Source organism: Alosa alosa, chromosome 15 (assembly GCF_017589495.1).
Source record: "Alosa alosa isolate M-15738 ecotype Scorff River chromosome 15, AALO_Geno_1.1, whole genome shotgun sequence".
NCBI lineage: Eukaryota > Metazoa > Chordata > Actinopteri > Clupeiformes > Clupeidae > Alosa > Alosa alosa.
In genome coordinates this window covers 25,103,458-25,122,500 of record NC_063203.1, presented here as the reverse complement: position 1 = coordinate 25,122,500, position 19,043 = coordinate 25,103,458, and the positions used below count along the sequence as shown (strand labels likewise).

The 19,043-nt window shown below is 45.2% G+C and overlaps 1 protein-coding gene across 1 annotated transcript in view; it reads left to right on the top strand.

Moving 5' to 3' along the window:
* Nucleotides 1-19,043, top strand: part of zgc:172282 (leucine-rich repeat and fibronectin type III domain-containing protein 1-like protein) — a 142,815-nt gene that overhangs the window by 47,660 nt on the left and 76,112 nt on the right. Inside the window, 1 exon segment of the mRNA XM_048265422.1 lies at nucleotides 5,783-6,013. The gene's annotated coding sequence lies outside the window, so the exon portion shown is untranslated.

Genomic DNA, 19,043 nt, shown 5'->3' with positions numbered 1-19,043 from the left:
TGAACACAAACAAACAAACAAACAAGCAAGCGAGCAAGACAAACAAACAAACATGCAAACAAACACCCAGACAAGCAGGAAAAAACAGGGTTTTGAGGAGATTACTGGCGCCTGCGATAGAACACTGGATTTTGGAGCCATTGGCAGCATTCACTCGGGGGCCATGGTTGGAAAACACTGGTTGATTTGACGTTTATTTATTTATTTATTTGTTGGTTGACGTGTTTATTTATTTATTTTCTAAAATAGCAAAGCAACTCACCAAGTAAACAGCCAGCTCCCCCAAGTCTAGCCCATAGTGGTCTCTTCCTCTGATCTTCACTGTGGTGACAAGACTCCCCCCACCTGCTGGTTTGCTGCCTTTGAGTCAAGAACCCCCATCAGCTGCACATCCGGGGCTCCCCACCAAGAGTGTGTTTGTTTTCCTGCCGGAATGCAAGTTTTAATGAAACAAAGATCGTCATTACTACATGCCACAGGCCATGGGACGCCGAGGTTGGAAACAAGTACAGAGAGGAAGAAAATGAGAAAATTTAGTAGCCAAAGCTACCAAATGATCCTGTGTGTGTGTGTGTGTGTGTGTGTGTGTGTGTGTGTGTGTCCGTGTGTGTGTGTGTCCGTGTGTGTTAAGGCAGCTATATCCAGAGAGGACACAAGTGTAGAAGAAGAGAAAGATTCTCACCAAGGCTAATCATTAGCAGAGGGTGCAGATCCATAACAAAGACATAAAAAAGATTAGAGACCATGGAAAGGCTGAAGTCAACTCTGAAAGACTAGTGCATTTGTCTTGAAGGGTATAAATTGACTCTGTAGTGTGTGCGTTTGCGTGAGTGTGTGTGTGTGTGTGGGTGTGTGCATGTGAGTGTGTGTGTGTATCTGTGCGTGTGTGTATGTGTGTGTGTGTGAGAGAGAGAAAGTGTGTGTGTGTGTGTGTGTGTGTGGGTTTATCTTTTTCTCTGTGTTTTTCTTTATGAAAAAGTCTCAAAGCCGCCAGCCTAAGGCAAGGTCAGCCATCTGCAAGTTGAAAGCAGTAGCTCTGCCAAGGCTGTGACTCCTGTGCCCTTTGTCTGTTGCAGTGTGGACTGCAAGTCCCACTAACAGTCTGCTGATCTGCAGTGCAATTGATGTGTCAGAAGAAAACTGTCAGTGGAAAGACAGATTGGATCCATACTAGCCTTCTAATAATTTGTCTTGATTCTTTTTTTGGCTGCCTTGTTTTCTTTTATTTAATCTGATGATTGATCTGCTATTGCTGTTGTTGTTGTTATACAGTGCACCTGTTTTGCATCCATCACCTTGACATATATAGACTCAAGAAACAAACAAACACACAAAAAACATTTAAAACTGGTTCATCACTCCCTGTCTTTACTCCCCTTCCCTCAATCTCTCTCTATTAATTCAAATTCATATTCAAAAGGTGCTTTATTGGCATGACAGAAAAAGGTGAGCAGTCATAGAGAATAATGCATAAAACAAGATATTTAGATGTATATAAACATTTATAGATCTAAACTTACTTTAGCATACTTACTAAAAAAAACATATACTGTATATTACCACCACGTAATAGAGAAGAAGAAAAAAAATCCTCTCCCTCTCTAAACACTCTTTCCCTCGTTCACTCTCTCTCCCTCTTTACACACTCTCTTTCCCTCGTTCACTCTCTCTCTCCCACCTCTCAGCCTGCCAGTCATGAGGTTCATTGACTTCGCTGAGGACTTCAGCAGACGGTCCATAATGTGAAATCCTGTCACACTTTTAACCACATTCTGCTTTGTGGAATCGCTAGAGTGAACTCCAATTAGGCCTTGCCGAGAGCTTTGCCTTTTTATCTCCTTCTGTGTATGAATGTGTGTGTGTGTCTGTGTGGGTTTTTTTTTTTTTTCAAGGGCTGACTTGCTTTGATTGGCTCAGTGGAGGCCTATTGAGGCCTATATCGCACGGGATGCAGTGTGAGGCTATTGTGTGGTGTCCCACGCAGCCACTCAGGTGGGAAGAGCAGTACAGACAGGACACAAGATGTGGGTGTTATTAAAAGGTGTTATTTCATCAATACATTTCACATCCAATGGCACAAGCAGAAATCATGTGCACAGGCTAAAAGAAACACACACACACACAAACACACACACATTACACACGCACACACATACTGTACAGTACACACACACGCACAGACACACACACACACACACACACACACACACACACAGACCTACATTACACACTCTTCCGTTTACACACCCACAGGACACATTTAATGTCTCCTCCAGCCTCCCTGCTGGCGGGGTGTGTATTGACCCGCCCAGTAATGGAGAGGTCTCGAGCCAGAGCCACGCTCATGCCGACGGCCTGCCGGCCGGCCTGCAGCCCAGGCCCCAGCGCTCGCATCCCGCTCGCTCACTCCACATCGGAATATTAAAGTCAAGCTGGGATCATTATCCCAGAGCCTAGTGCCACCTGTGTGGCCTGGCTTGGGTTTCGCTACGGCTCCTCAGAGGGAACAAACTGATCCGCATGCAAATGTCTGCTAATGGATTTGGCTCTGCGCTAAGCGACAGAATGTACGCCAGAACAGGCCCAGGCCTGCTCCAAAAGCATCCCCTGTTCTGCTGAAGTATTAGCATAACTTTTCTTTCTTCTCTACAAGGAGAAACACGGAATGCTAACAGACAACGGTCTGGCTGCGGTTGTATAATGATGCGAAATACATTCTGAATGTGCGTTTGAACCTTGAGTGTTATGTTAATGCCGGTGCGGAGAAATGCTAAACTGCCAGAGGATCCCCGGAGAGCATGATGTTGATTATGGAGAACACTGAGATCCGTGAATGAGCAGGAGGTACCCCCCTCTCCTCAGCTACACCCCCCCGGTTCCCCACACTCGCCCCCAAACAACGCCAGCGCCTCTCACTCGCTGTCTCGCTCGCTCGCTCCCTCGCAGGCAGGCATTAAGATGCGCCACGGCGCTCGCTGCTGTTGGGTTTGCTGCGTTAATCAGACAGGTCTCTTCTGACGAGCGAGGCCAGGCCAGGCCTCTCGGGGCAGCACGGGGGGATGGCCGGGGCCTACGGAGTGTCGGTAACAAAGGTGCGTCTGTTCCTCACCCACGGCAGCTGGACCGCTCAATTCCTCTGAAGTTTCTTTTGGGCCCGGTGGAGGGGGGGAGAGAGAGAGAGAGAGAGAGAGAGAGTAAGCAGGGAGGTGCAGAGGCTCTGTGCATGCAGATTGGATAGCCAGTCCTAGGTGTCCTATTCCAGCAGAGGCTAAGAGAGGGAAGAGAGTTGGCTGGTGCAGTTTGGTGATTCTGTGTGCTGCTCTTCTTCCCATGACAGAGGGAAAGGGCCAAAGTGTTTACTCTGGACAGGTCAGTACCTTTGCTGCCTGGGGGCGTGGGGAGGGCAGTGCTGGGTGGCGTTCTGCATGCTGATTGGACAGCCAACTGCCATCCTTCAGCAGAGGAGGAGAGAAAAGGCAGAGGCATGGCTAATGCAGTTGGATGATAACATGTGCTTTGTTAGTGTGTGTGTGTGTGTGATTATCTGTGTGTGTGTCTCTGTGTGTGTGTGTGTGTGTGTGTGTGTGTGTGTGTGTTTGTGTTTTGTGTTTGTGTGTGTGTGTTTTGTGTTTCTCTCTCTATCTCTTCTCTCTGTGTGTGTGTGTGTGTGTGTGTGTGTGTGTGTGTGTGTGTGTGTGTGTGTGTGTGTGTGGACAGGTCTATGGAGAGAACAGGGAGGGAGCATGTGCGCGTACTGTAGATCCAGACTGGACGCCCAGTCCAGGGTGGCCTACTTCTGGAGAGGAGGGGGGAGTGAAGGTTGTGGAATTCAGCCTGCTCTACTTCTGAAGAGAGAGGCAGCCTGGGTAAAGAGAGATGCTTCAGAGCTGTTGCAGAGTGGGAACCAAGTTTACTCTAATCCCTCGAAGGGAAGGAAAGGCAGCCATGGGCAAGAGAGACTGCTACTGCATTCAGGGGACCCATCAGACTCTATATTTGAAGGATGGGCTGGGGGCCTGGGTTATTTTAGGGGCCGGACTGGTCCATTTATTGGAGTGGGGGTGGTTGGTGCATACTAGCTACTTAGCATACCTCATCTGAAAGGGGGGCAGAAAATGGCTACTAGTTGTGCTCATTAAGAGGGAGTTAAAGGAATACAAGAGCACTCCAGTTCTTCAGGATGGACTAAAGACACTGCTTGTGTGTCAGCCTCTCCAGTTCTGAAGGAGAAGAGGGAGACTTCTGAATACTGGGGACCCAGCATGGTGTAGTTCTGAAGGAGAAGAGGGAGACTTCTGCATACTGGGGACCCGGCATGGTGTAGTTCTGAAGGAGAAGAGGGAGACTTCTGCATACTGGGGACCCGGCATGGTGTAGTTCTGAAGGAGAAGAGGGAGACTTCTGCATACTGGGGACCCGGCATGGTGTAGTTCTGAAGGGAAGAGATAAAGGCCATGGAGATGGCTGGTCTGTGTTTGGGACAAGTGGCCAAAACCATCAGATGGATGTTTTTTTTTTTTATTCCATTCATCTCACTGATGAGATGTTGTTTTCCTCCTTTTCCTATTGTGTTTCTTTTCTTTCTTTCTTTCTTTCTTTCCCTTTCATGGTCTCTCCCCAGAGCAGACAGCACTCCCTCTGCATGTGAACGAGCCCCTCTCTCATGTTAATGGACAGTAAGTTTCCTTAAAAGACAGATATTAGAAATGGAAGAACTTCTTTTCTTTCAACACACCATAAAACAGAGACAAAAATAGGCATGCCTCCCAAGATTTAATATTCAAGGCACTCACCAGACAAATAATTGGCCTGATGTAGGTTAACAGTGCAGTGTACTGCTATGAAACAGCATCTGGCAGTGTCTGTGTTTCACTCATTAGATGATGCTTAAAAGGTAGAACAGGGGACTTCAATGAAATGTACATTTGTCAGAATTAACAAGGGTTCGGCTGCTCTGAATTAGCCGTGCAGGGGAGGAAAGGTACATGGGTGTTGGGGGTGCATTTCCTGTCTCACTTCCTTCTTTATTTTTGGATTTGTTTGATTTTTTCCTTTGCTATATTTATATATATATATATATATATTTGGTGGCCAAGGGCTTGGCAGTCTTTTCCTGTGGTGTTTCTTAGCAGTGTGCAGTTGCTCACTATGTTGAATGCAAATGAACCTCTATCCTCTGGGGCCATGTTTTATTTTTATTTTTATATATTTTTTTTTGTTTTGTTTTCCAACATCCCTGAAGTTTCAAAGCAGGTGATGAATAAAATAAAGTCAAATAAGCTGTCAAGTTTATCTTCTCACAGAGCACCAACTGTGAGGTCATTCGTCATGGAATAATTATATATGGTTTCAATTTTATATTTATATGTAGTTTATAAATTGGCCACTTACTTCATTGCCACTAAACCAGTGTGTTTTCATACTTCAATTTCTGCTTGTGGTAAACAAATACAACAGCATAGCACAACCAGATAGAGTTGAGGGGATATTGATTGACTACCACAATATTGGTGACATGTCATTAAGATGCTATTCTTCTGAGGAACAGATGGTAGTGCTGTCACTTTCCGCCAGTGTTGTCATGTTTTGGTGACATAGTTCTTCATAACATGAAAAATTTGTTGGGCGACCATGTGAAATCCTGTCATTTCTCATTATGTCTGTTCACTTGTGGGTGATGAGGAATCGGACGACTGTCGGGGATTCTCAGCTCAATCCAGCCTGACCTTCTAAAGCCCTGTGTAACATTCCTTTTCCCCCCTCTGTCCCTGCCCTCGTCCAGGTCGATTGGGCCCCCGGTAGCCCCCTCAGTGCTCCTCACAGTCTCAGCAAGTCATCGTTGCCTGGACACAGACGCCTCTGATGTGTGCGGACGGACATCTTAAGCAGTGGTTCCCCAGGCACCCCGCGCCAGACTCATGACTCTCCTGGAGTTGTCCCCTCTCTGCTAGCCTGACGCCGATTCCTCAGTCTTCATGAGATTCCTCATCCGCCAGAAGCACACCAGATAGAGGTACGCTACGGACTGAGCCAACCGTACTTCGTGCCTGTGTGTATGTGTGTTTGTATCGAATGTGTTTAACTGATATTGCATAGCAAATGTTGCAGTACTGTAGCACATTTTTTTTTTTACCCCATGCCGGCAACAAGCAGCATTTTTCAACTGCTGTGCACGTTAGAACATAGTGCCAGTGGGGTTGCCAGTGCTTCAAACAATGCCAAAAAAGGATCATGGTTCTGCATGACAGTGTTCTCTCTCATATAAGTTAGTGTTCCATGACCAAAGTGAGTTTGAAGAGTTTATTTTTAAAAGTCAAAATCAAAAACAAAGTCAAAACTTTATTGTCAATTTTGCTGTATGTACAAGACATATAGAGGATTGAAATTGTGTTTCTCTTGGGGCCACGGAAGGATAAAACAACAATTACAACACAATAATACAGCAACAGAAAATTACATATAGATTTACAGATAAAGGGACACAAGGCACATGATAGGTTTGCAATGTAGTGCAAATTGGAAGAAACGGTTAAAAAACAACATATTTGTTATTATTATTATTATTATTATTATTATTATTATTATATTTCTTTAAATGGACAGTGAGGTGGTAATGAGACTGGTGCACTAGTACCGTACACATCTCCTTCTGATGCTGCACTAGTACCGTACACATCTCCTTCTGATGGTGCACTAATACCGTACACCTCATCCTTCTGTTTTTGTCAGCGAGCTCAGAGTGGGGATTTAGTGTCATGTCGTCCTCTGTTCAGAACAGACTGTAAAAATAGTAGTGATTAATATCACCAGATGTCATGGTTAACTTTGGTAGTCTTTTCAATTTTAGACATGATTGCCTTCCTTCAGTTGGGAATTATAAGTCAAAAAGCCCTTTGTGTCCCGTTTTAATTGCTATTTTTCACCTCACAAATAGCTGTCATATCAAGAAGACATGATTTCTCCCGTTCACTTTATTGTTTTATTCACTTTAAAAACACCCATCCTTAAAAACAAAGCAAAAGAAACAAATATAAACATAAAACATAACATGATAAAACAAAGAAAATCAGATTGTTATTTTTACTACGGATATGAGTAATTATGTTTCCAATATCCATAACAGTGAGAGAGGAAACTGAACTGAGAGAGTTCTGTTTAGTCACGGCTGGCGTGTGCCTGAGCTCCCAACCTATCCCCATGCCAATGCTCCAGCCTCAGGTGAGACAGTGAGTGTGTGTGTGTGTGTGTGTGTGTGTGTGTGTGTGTGTGTGTGTGTGGAGGCCAGCGTTGCCAGTTTGGCCTGAAGCCCTGAGCGTGGATTAGTGTGAGTGCTCTCAGGACTGGGCCCGGGTCAAGAGGCTGGCAGACAATAGAGAGAGGGGGGGAGGGTGGAGGAAGAGAAAAATGGATAGAGAGAGAGAGAGTTAGAGAGAGAGAGAGATAGAGAGAAGGGGGGTGGAGAGAGAGATGGAGAGAGAGAGATAGAGAGAAGGGGGTGGAGGGAGAGATGGAAAGAGAGAGAGAGATGGAGAGAAGTGGGGTGGAGGGAGAGAGATGGAGAGAGAAAGAGAGAGAGAGCAGAGCTCAAAGCGCTCAAGCAGCACCTCAAGCGACAGGGTGAACGACAGGGGTCAGAGGTCAGTCCCAAAGGTCAAATCCAATGTCAGTAGCTGAGTGGCAGCGGCAGGGAGGGAGATGTGTGTGTGTGTGTGTGTGTGTGTGTATGAGAGAGAGTTTTCCGTTGAGTCAAGTGTCAGGCTTAACGAGAGGTGAAGGGGGTTTTCGCAGAGGCACCATAGGACGGATGACTAAGTGATTTTGGGGAAAACACAGCAGGCTTTTTGGGTGAGGAGGGGTGTGTGTGTGCGAGTGTATGTACGGGTGTGTGCGTGTGTGTGTGTGTATGTGCGTGTGTGTGCCTGTGTGTGTGTGTGTGTGTGTGAGGAGGAGCACCTAGTCAGCCTCCAAGGTCTAGAGGAGGTAAATGACTGCTGGCTCACTTAACACTGACTCAGGGCAGCGCTTAAGTTCATTTCAGTGGAAAGATGTGACCTAAAAAACAGCGGAAGAGAGGCCAGATAGGCGGCCACTGGCCTCTTCCTCTCTCTCCCTCTCTCTATCCCTCTCTCTCTCCATCTCTCCCTCTCTCCTCTCCCTCTCTCTCTCTTTCCTCGCTCTAAACCTACTACAGACGCTCAAATAGCTCTAGCTACACAGACAGGGTCACGTATCATCCCCATCATTGTCAATATATGAAGGCTTATGGCACCATATCATGCCCCTTCCATATGCATATATGAGCCATTTGGCGGAGAATTAACAGTTCTCTTTAAAATAAAAGTAAATCCATTTTAATGCTCTTTGAGAAGCGTAATCCCCTGTAGGACCACTGGTGCTGCCGGCTTTGTAACAGCGCCCAGCCTATTTCTTTATTATTTTTATTATTTATTATTTATATTATATATTATTATATTATATTATTTATTAATATATTTTTACACACAGGTTGGGGGGGGAAGAAAGAGACATGTTTCTCCCTACATCATAGTTCCCCAACCCCAGACACAAATAAATGAATGCATACAGTATATATACACAGAGTGTTCATAGTGTGGTTCATAGTGTGGTGTGCATCTGAAGACTCCCACTATCCTGCACTATCTCTGAGCCCATGGCAAGCAGCTTCCATAGGAGCCATACTAGCCCAGTCCTTACGCAGGCGATAAGACACCAGCCAGCTGGCCTTGAGTCAGAGCTGCCAGTCTGCTGCATCCCATCTCTGTGTATGGAAACCCTGTGTGTGCGTGAGTGTGTGTGTGTGTGTGTGTGTGTGTGTGTGTGTGTGTGTGTGTGTGTGTGTGTGTGTGTGTGTGTGTGTGTGTGTGTCTTTGTGTGCTTTTGTGTGTGTGTGAGTGTGCATGTTTGTCTATGTATGTGTGTGGGAGTATGTGTACACATGTGCCTATGTATGTGTGTGCGTGCGTATGTGTGTGTGTGTGTGTGTGTTAGAGCAGTCAGTCAGAATTGTCGTAGAGCAGGGCCAGCCACCCCCTGCGTGTGCCCTGGAGGTGCCATTTGGCTGACTGCTGGTAGTGCAGCCGTGCCCAGAAGAACACCCTGAGGCCTGGGGAGCAGAGCTGGGGAGAGCAGGGGAGGGGAAGGGGGAGAAAGGGAAGGGGGGGGAGAGATGGGGGAGGGGTGGGGGGGAGGGGCAGGGATGGAGGGCAGGGGAGGGATGGGGGTGGAAAGTGCTAAGGGAGGGGAGGTGCTAGGGGGGAGGGATGGGGGGAAAGGGGAGGGGAGGATTGGGTAGGGGATGGGGAGAGTTAGGGGAGGGGATGGGAAGGGAGCTGGGGGATGGGAAGTGCTGAAGGTGGGAGGGGGATGGGGGATGGGGGAGGATGGGGAGGGATGGGGAGGGGTTGGGGATGGGGGGCAGGGGTGGAAGGTGCTGGGGGTGGGAAGTGCTGAGAGGGATGGGGGAGGGGATGGGGATGGGATGGGGAGGGGGGAGGGGGGAGGGGATGGGGAGGGATTGGGGAGGGTTGGGGAGTTGGAGAGGGCAGGGATTGAAGGTGCTGGGGAGGGATGGGGGTGGGAAGTGCTGGGGAGGGGTTGGGGAGAGTTGGGTAGGGGATGGGGAGAGTTGGGGAGGGGATGGGAGGGGATGGGGAGGGTTGGGTAGGGCAGGGGTGGAAGGTGCTGGGGAGGGGTGGGGGGGGAAGGGTGGCCTGCCATGGAGGGTGGCAGAGCATTTCAGAGCTATTTAGGCTGAGATGCCGGCAGAGCTGTCTTATTAGGCATGCACAAACTCAGACAGACACACAGGCCCAGGCGCCACCACACACAGACACACACACACACACACACACACACACACACACACACAAAGAAATCACACACATTGTGTTTGTGTGTGTGTGTGTGATTTCTGTTCAGGCACTTGCTTAGGCACCCTGTGCCTTCCTCTCTCAGCTGTTGCTGGAGGGCTTGATTGCTCTCACCCCTGGGTCACACAGATTATTTGAAGTGCTGCTTTTTAAGAGGTGCCTTACCCGTACCTTGTTGTGATGGCTAAGTGTGTTGTTTTATCCCAGAGTCCACTCCAGCTGTCTAAAGCGGAGCGGACCTGTGATGAGATGCATCCCTGTGTATAGATTTTCTTGAATTTCCCCTGGGGATCAATAAAGTATCTATCTATCTATCTATCTAGATTACATTCTGTGGAGCAAGCATATTCTATTTGTTGAATGTATAGACCCTTTCAAGAGAGTTCCATTATCAGCATCATAGTTGGCCCCACAAGACTTCCTTTTTAACATTCCATATGTTATCTTAATGCAGAGGAAGTAGATTGGGACCCAAATAGAACGTTCAAGCATTGTTTTTGTTTTTATTGTTGAAAGGGGGCTTTTCTCAATACAAAGTACGCTAAAGTAAGGTCTCCCGTTCTTGAAAGTTCGAACTTGAAAAGTTAAGATCGTGAGTCCAGACTCTGGAGAACGCGAGGACACAGGACGCTCAATTTGCAGTTTGAGACAGCAGCGTTCTTGCCAACGGCAGCTTCTCTCGGAACAGCTCGGGAGTCTAGTCATTTACCTATTGCTCTATTGGTCTACCCAGTATTTCTGACATTTACAATAAAATATATAATTCACCAGCTTGTTTAAGTTTGTTTCTCATTTATTTTTTTTATTAAATATTAATAACAATATATTCACTTGCCGATGGCGGGAACAACGTTTGAAGTTCGCAGTTTAAGTGACAGTTATGATTAACGTTAGTTGTGAAGCCTGTAGCCTACCGTTTATAGCCTAAACATGGATCGGATTGTAGCAGCAATTATGATAGGTAGACCTATTATGTATCAATGCTGCCATTTCTCTTATGTGAGTGTCACGGCTGAGCTGACGTAATTCATTGTGGAATCTTCAAGCAACCAAGTCTCCACCCGATGCATCCTTGATAAAAACCAACGATTCGAGAACACTTCCGGGAATGTTATGCGTTCTTGAATAAATGCGAACTTGTGAATTGGAACAGTACTTCGGCGGTGATTGATGACGTTTCAGAACGATTTTCAAGTTCATGAGAACACAAGTATAGAAAAGAACGCATATTGAGAAAAGCCCCAGGTCTATAGACCCTTTCAACAAGGTAAACAAAAACAATGCTTGAACGTTCTATTTGGTTCCCAATCTAGGCTACTTCCTCTGCATTAAGATAACATATGGAATGTTAAAACGGAAGCCTTGTGGGGCCAACTATGATGCTGATAATGGAACTCTCTTGAAAGGGTCTAATGCCCCTCGTAGGCGTTCCTAAAGCCACTCATTCGTACATGTTGTACGGGTGGGGTTAACACCTACCAAATTCCTCATCTACGTTACTGTTTAGCTAGAGGCTACATGTAGCACAAAACAATAACAATGACTAGCCTCCTGCTAATGCCCCTCGTGGCTCGAGAGAAAGGCGTTCCTAAAGCCACTCATTTGTACATGTTGTACGGGTGGGTGTACCATGATTTACGAGACTACTAGAAAGCAGCATAAGTATACTTGGCCAATGAAACTGATTCTGATTCTTCTGATAGGTACATGTGTGCACACACTCAGTTACACTAAACATTGCATATGCTAAGTTGCTATATATATATATATATATATATATATATATATATATATATATATATATATATATATATATATATATGTATATGTGTGTGTGTGTTTTAAGTTTAGTAATCTATGAAATGGTGTCTGGCTGCTTAAATAGACATATTAGTCGAACGACAGGAAGGGATTTTATTTAGATTATTTTTCACCAGTTTAACTAAGAAGTAATGTATATGATGCTCAATCTGTCTACCCTAGTGACTAATGCCAAAGCAAAGTCACACAGCATGTTATTAAAAAGGCTCACTGATAATCTGCTTCTAAATTAAACTTTTGATTCGATAATCCTCTTATGTGATGTATTCCAGCTTTTCCGGTCTTCAGAGTTTCCTCCCTAAAGATGGTGGAATAAATATATACTGTCTAACTCACAGAAAGCATTGTCCACCAAAGAGGTTTTCACCTATAGAGATGAATAATATTATAAACAAAAGGTCATAACAGTAAAACGGTAGACCTTCCTTAGTTGATAAATGATATATTACCCCCATATACACTGACTGCATGGAAACAATATAGACAACAATCACTGCTAATAGCAGTTGGTATTGGAGACTATCCTGTGGATATAATGGATTGTTTCTGTTTGTTTGTCTGTGTGTGTTGGTGCTCAGTAGTTTGTGCCAGGGCGCTTAGAGTTGCAGCCTCGGGTGTTTCTCTGGGTTAATCTGTGCTGGAGAAGGCTTCAGTAAAACTCTTTACGAGGCTGGCCCCATGTGTGTAGCAGACTGTGGACATCTTTACTGCGGCACTCTAAATGTCACCCTGTGCAGTAGCCTGAGGTTATTCTTGGGCCTGGTGCTGCTAAAGAGGCACCCTGCAGTGCTCCACTCCGGGCCTCACTCACATTTAGGGTACTCGGAGTGAGCAATGCAGCTTCTACTGGCACAGTGGCACATAGAGTTAGCGAGTCAGTCACTAAGCAAGTAAATCACTAACTGTGCAGTCAGTAAGGAAGTCAGGAAGTATTAAGTAAGTAAGTAAATCAGGAAGTCAGTAAGGAAGTCAGGAAGTATTAAGTAAGTAAGTAAGTCAGTAAGGAAGTCAGGAAGTATTAAGTAAGTAAGTAACCCAATGCTCTAACACTCTTGCTTTTAATAGTCAAGCATCACAAAGTGCTTTACAGGGGTTGGGCGGCTGCAGGCGGCTTCAGAAAGTAAAAGTCCAGTGAAGCAGCACTTGATTAGCCCATTTCACAAGATGTTGCCACTGTAAACCAACTTCCTCTGGAACAGCACAGTCCGCAGGAAAGACTGAAAGAGGAAGATGTTTTACCCTTCCAATTAAGGTATCATTAACATCAATGTGGCTGGACACCTGGACACTGTGAAACAGGCTTATCGGGTGGTTAGAGAAGAATTGCTTTTGAGAGTTTTTAGTTCTGATATTTGTGATTTTGCTCCTGTGGAGGAGAGCAGCTGTATGGCACACACACAAATATGAGAACAAAAAAACAAAAAAAAGTAAAGTAAGTTACAACTGAGGGGTAATTGCATCAGGCAAGATGAGGATGGTTTTTAATTCTGAAAAGGTCAGCAAGTCGAGAAGAATGTAAATGCAGGCTGGCTAAATTAGAGAGAATTTGACTGCAGAGTGTTCCGTAATCTCCATATTTAATATCTTTTGTCTCAGAGCTGCATTTACAGCTGAGGCTCTGAGGCCATTTTGCTGAGTGAGTGTGTTGCAACAACATCTCTGAATTTTTAATCTGTTGTTCCTATTGCGCCAAATGCTGGTGCAACTTTGGGAAGATTAGATAATTCTTTTTCGTAATCTCCATTTTTGTCGTTCATTTTACAGGCTGCCACAGGTCGTTTCTGAAGTTCTAGGGAGGGATGACACTAATGTTTTGTAATTTTTGTTTGGACCCACTGTATACAAATGACATGCTATTGTTTCCAAGGGGTCTTTCCACAGTTGGGGAAATAGGGTGAAATGGCTGCCAGTGACATCCTAGTGAGCTGCTGCTGCATGCTATGAAGCCTCTGGTCTCCTGCACATATTTGACTCAGTGACAGTATATGGATGACATGCCTCGATTCCGTTATGCTATGATTTGACTTGATAAACTCAAAAGCGAGGCAGTGATACTATACTGTTTGATTTTAAATCCTACACATGTTCTCACAGTTACTTTACTCTTTACTAGGGAATCACTGCCCTGAGGTACGTTCAAATTTGTCAAACATTTGGCGTTCGTGGCAAACATGATTTCTCTGGACAGTTAAATGCAAACGATTTGGTGTAAACATTCCATTGGAATGGTAACACTTTGTCTAGGTCACTTCCAGCTCCACTGTATGATCGCGGAGAACTACCTCCTCAGACTGTTTGCAAACTTTCGCCAAAAACTCAAGGCAAACAGAGACCAGTTTGCAAATGTTCACTTATGTTTACAAATTTGAACGCACGTCTGATTTCTCATTCATAACAATATTACAGCTCAGAGTTCCCTCTAATCATCTGTGCTGAGAGATTGATCTGGTTATTTTAGCCATGACATTGTACAAGACTCATCACTGCACAAGTCCCTTGTCTACACAATTCTGTACAGCCATAACAGATACTAACTAAATAAGTTGCCCTTTACGTCAACCCTTAGACTTTAGATTGACACAAGCACATTGTATACATTGCAGAAGTCATGAAGTACAATACATGCAGGGATGTAGTGGTAAAATTAGAGGTGGGTAAACTATGATTTCTGTTCCATGCGGCATCAGATTTTTAAAAAAGGCATTCGGAACATGTTTGATGATGGTGGAGGTTATTGTCCAATGTTTATAACAATGCCAGTGGTATTAAATGGTTTCTAGAGTGTTGATGAGTGTACATATTGCAAATGTGGATAATCATACAGTGTGATTTTAGAATGTTAAAAGTTGCAATTGGTGAATAAACTCTTCTGAGAGGTGGATAAACTGTGTTTAGCCTCCACTACATTCCTGATTATATGTGCAACAGCAGGATTGTGTTATCAGTAACAGTCATACCATCTCTCTATGCTGACTGCTACTGTGACACCTTATAAAATCTCACACAGGCACAGGCATGTCCTTTCCCATCGCAAGTGTCATGACAGCCATGCTTTGAGGTGGCAGTGGCAGTGGAAATGACAGGAAAATAACCGGAACAAACGTAACACACATCCAAAAATAGGTGCTGGATAAAAGTAAAGCCGTAAAAAATATTTTTTCTTGTTAATTAGAGTTTACACCATAAATTACGTTTCGAGCCTCAGCTCCTCATCAGACTTGTGAATTCACCAATATACTCTAATAAAGGGTTAACTCTAATAAACAAGAAAAAGGGGGAGCTAGTGTGCGAATATTCCTAGGAAATGAAACCGATCCCTATTAAGAGGTACTTATCATTTACCATTATGAAGACAGTGACTAGCATGAAGAAAAATGTCCATTTCTTGAGGTATGTTTTATAGGCAGCACATGTAAAATGCAGTTTGATGAGGGAATGGCTGTGTATGGCCTGTGCTCTGAACTGCGAAGGGCAGAGTTATGTTAGCTTTATGACAGATAGTTTACAGTAAGAGACATGTTTCCTCAGATGCCCTCAGTTTTGACATCAAAGATGAGCTTCCTCATACAGTACACAGACATCCACTTACCATCCATTTTATTGCTTTGTCTCGCATATCGATCTGAATCCTTTTAATGCACCCACTGTAAACAACCAAAGTGCATCATTCTGCAAACCCATATTATGCTTTAGTTATTGTAAACCATGCTTGATTTCACTCCACACTGGTTCTGCACTGTTGCCACCCCGAGATAGAATATAGAAATGCTCTAAAGCCCAGGTTTGAACCCTCTGAGCCCCCATACATTATAGAATACAGCTATTATCATTTATTAGCATTATGCAATGTGTCCCTAATGGTTTTTACACTGCAGTCTGCCCTGTCCTTGTGAAGAATAAAGGGAAGTAGAGACTAATACAAACTGGGCTGGGGAACAAATTTGCTGTGAAAGATCGAACATTTGATCTGTCAAGCGCCACACTCTGCTCAGACATCCCTGGCTGGTGAGCATGGGGCAATTATAGATAGGCGTGCTGACGCACGCAGTGTGGCGCGCCGCAGCGAAAGAGCTGCGTATTCAGGACAGAAGGAGGGGGGGAGGGCTACATTCAGAAACGGTGCATATATCTTTAAACAGTTTGTCTTATCACTTCAAAGAGCAGGGCCTAAAGGACAGCTGCACGCAGCGATCATGAATGAGGTCCTCTGTCAGCGGCCTCCTCACACACACACACACACACACACATATGCATGCACACACACACACACACACACACACACACGCACGCACACATGCATACACACGCATAAGCACACGCAGGCACATACACACACACACAGACACATGCATACAAACACACACTCACACACATACACTCACACACACACACACTCTCTTTCACACACACACACACACACACACACATACACACACACAGCTTTCTCAAACAGGGCACTGATTTTCCTTTTAAAGCCACCGAGTCAAGCTAAAAGCAAGCCAAGCTCTCTGCGGCATGGCAAAAAGTTCAGAGACGAGTACCACATGCATGCGCACACACACACACATACACACACACACACACACACACACACACACACACACACACTCACACACACATATACGCACCCTCAGATACACACATACACATTCTGCTTTAATACAGAATTAAAAGCCTACTTGCCACCCCACTCTGCTTCTGCTATAGAGAGAGAAGGGTGTCTTATTTCCCATTTTACTATTTTTAAAGTGTTGCATAATGCTACAATCTGTAGGATTTTTTTTTTTTTTTTGGTGTGTAGTTCATTTGTAAATGCCTGTGCTTACGTTGCTTACTTTGATGAAGACAACTCTCACGTGTAGCACAGTCTGTCATCTGCTGTAGACACTGCATTAGGGAAGGCAACCACTTACAGTGATGGATGGAGATTTAGCTCAGACAGAGGTGGCTCATTAGGAAAGCGGTACAGAACGCAGCCTTCCTATGGCATGAATCACTGAGCCACCATTCACCTAAATGTGCCATATGGCCACTAGACAGAGAAAAAAGAAAGCAGAAAGAAAAGATAAATGTTTTAGACTAAATGAGTCTGTTGTCAGTGATGTTGACGGGATGATATGGATGTGTCGGCAGAGAGAGCTTGCCTCGTTGCTATGCTAAGCACACCCGTCTCGTTTCAAGCCCCAGAGACCCAATGAGGGAAATCCATGGACAAACAAGAGGAGGAGGAGGAGGAAGAGGAGGAGGAGGAGGGGGTGGGAGAAGGAGGGGGAAGGGGGGAGGAGGAGGAGGAAGAGGAGGGGGGAGAAGGAGGGGGGCACTACCATGAATCTTTCTCCTTCATGTCCAGCAAAATAGCAACACACACACACTGAAAGCTTTAAGGTGGACACTACCAAGACATGGGAAATAAGAGATGATCTGCACACCAATGAGCTCCCAATTAAGGATTTTTTTTTTATATGCAGAGACATTTTGAGCCCCCCGGCTCTTCCTCAGAATCTGGACTTCATGGGGTTTGAAAATAATACTAATAATAAAGATCCCCCATATGCTGCGCACATTAATGCAGGGCACTGTGCTACGGTACGTTTAAGATTTGAAAACATATTCTGTATGTATGACGTCCTCATAATTGTCTGATGGCTTCAGTCACAGAAATGTTCATTGCTTTAAGCCCTGTAAATGTGTTCACAGTGCAATAAAAGAGAATGCAACACAAACTGTGTCAATCAGAACAGTAAACTGTAAACGGTAAACTTCTGAAAGCACATACATTCAGCCTTGTGATTCATCAGTGTCAGAGTGATGCCAAGCATCACAGATCTATTGAGTAAAGCCTAGTGTGTGGGGATGGCACCTGGCACTTCTCCCCCAATACATACTGTATATGATGCTGATGCAGGACGTGTGATGGCCACATTAAGTAATCTGCTGAAGAGTTCTCCATCTGATAAATGACACTTACACACGCACACACATACGCATGCACACACACACACACACACACACTCACACAGACACTCACTCACACACACACAGATAGACACAAACACACACACACACACATACAGTACACACACACACACCTTCCTTTTCCCCTGGTGTGCCACTGTGTCAGTGAAATAGGATCCTTGGTCTCCACTCCTTCTTTTCTTATCTGCATGAAATTAAAATGGAGGGTGCTTTTGTACGCTTTGTGACCCCATTAGACTCACCCGTTTCCTGGGAGTGATTTCTTTTCTCCGCGGCCACAGCAGCGACCGCTGTGCTGCCACGCACCAGTGCGGGGTAGTGGGGAGATGACCACGGGAGGGCTGGTGGGGGGGCCTCACTCCGCGCCGAGAGGAGAGCTGTGGTGACTCACTCGCACACAGCCAGATGCTTTATCGCCCGGGCTCAGGTCCAAGATGAGCCTTTGAAGACGCGGCGAATATAAAGTCCCTCCACACCTCCTCTGGTTAAAGCCTATCTGCTTCTCAAATGAAAGGCGATAATGTAATCTGCACAGCTCTGTTTCTGGGGAGCTTGTTTTGTGTCGGGGCCAACCGCTCTCCATGGCTGTATCCAAGAAATACGGGCATCTAATTGCATGTTGGGACTATTCTCGGGGTGTTGTCTATAGAAATACTAATAAGCATCTTGTCAATCATTAAATCCCCTTGGGCTGTTTTCAAACTGTCCCTCAGCTCCTGTTTCAAATGCCAGAATATGGCTAGCTGAGAATGTATTTATTGGATAGCGTACATGGGATTGGGTCCAGGTTGGTGGTGTGCAGGGGCAGCATCACACAGTGATGGGTAATCTCTCTGGTGTGCTGCTGCTGGTGCTGCTGTTGTTTAGTGGTAGTTGGTGGGGGCATGAGAGAAAATTGCCTCTATTTTTGTTCATGTGTGTGCTAAACATAAAGGCCCATTCGCCCTCCTGCTATAGAGGTACCCCTCGCCCGCGTGCTCAGTCATGGTTGCTATGAGACAGACATCCCTCACTGCTCGTGCTCAGATGACAGGGCCAATAGCGGTCCATCATGCCTCATATCCTGACAAATACCCCACTCTGAAGTGGAAGAGTCATTTGGTTTTGTTTTTTTCTATCTTTTCCCCCTGTTTTTCTGCTTCTGTCCATGAATCCTCCTCTACCATCTCATCTCCTCTCTTCTTCGTTGTTTAGTGAGTGAGTGAGTGAGCGAGTGATGGAGCATAGGCTGAGCTTCTCTCTAGGCTTTGCTTTTTCTACAACACCACACTGCTTACTGCCACAACACAGGGGGAAGAGGGTGAAATGGCCATGATTACTATTACACACTCATTATGCAGACTAAGTTAACGCTTC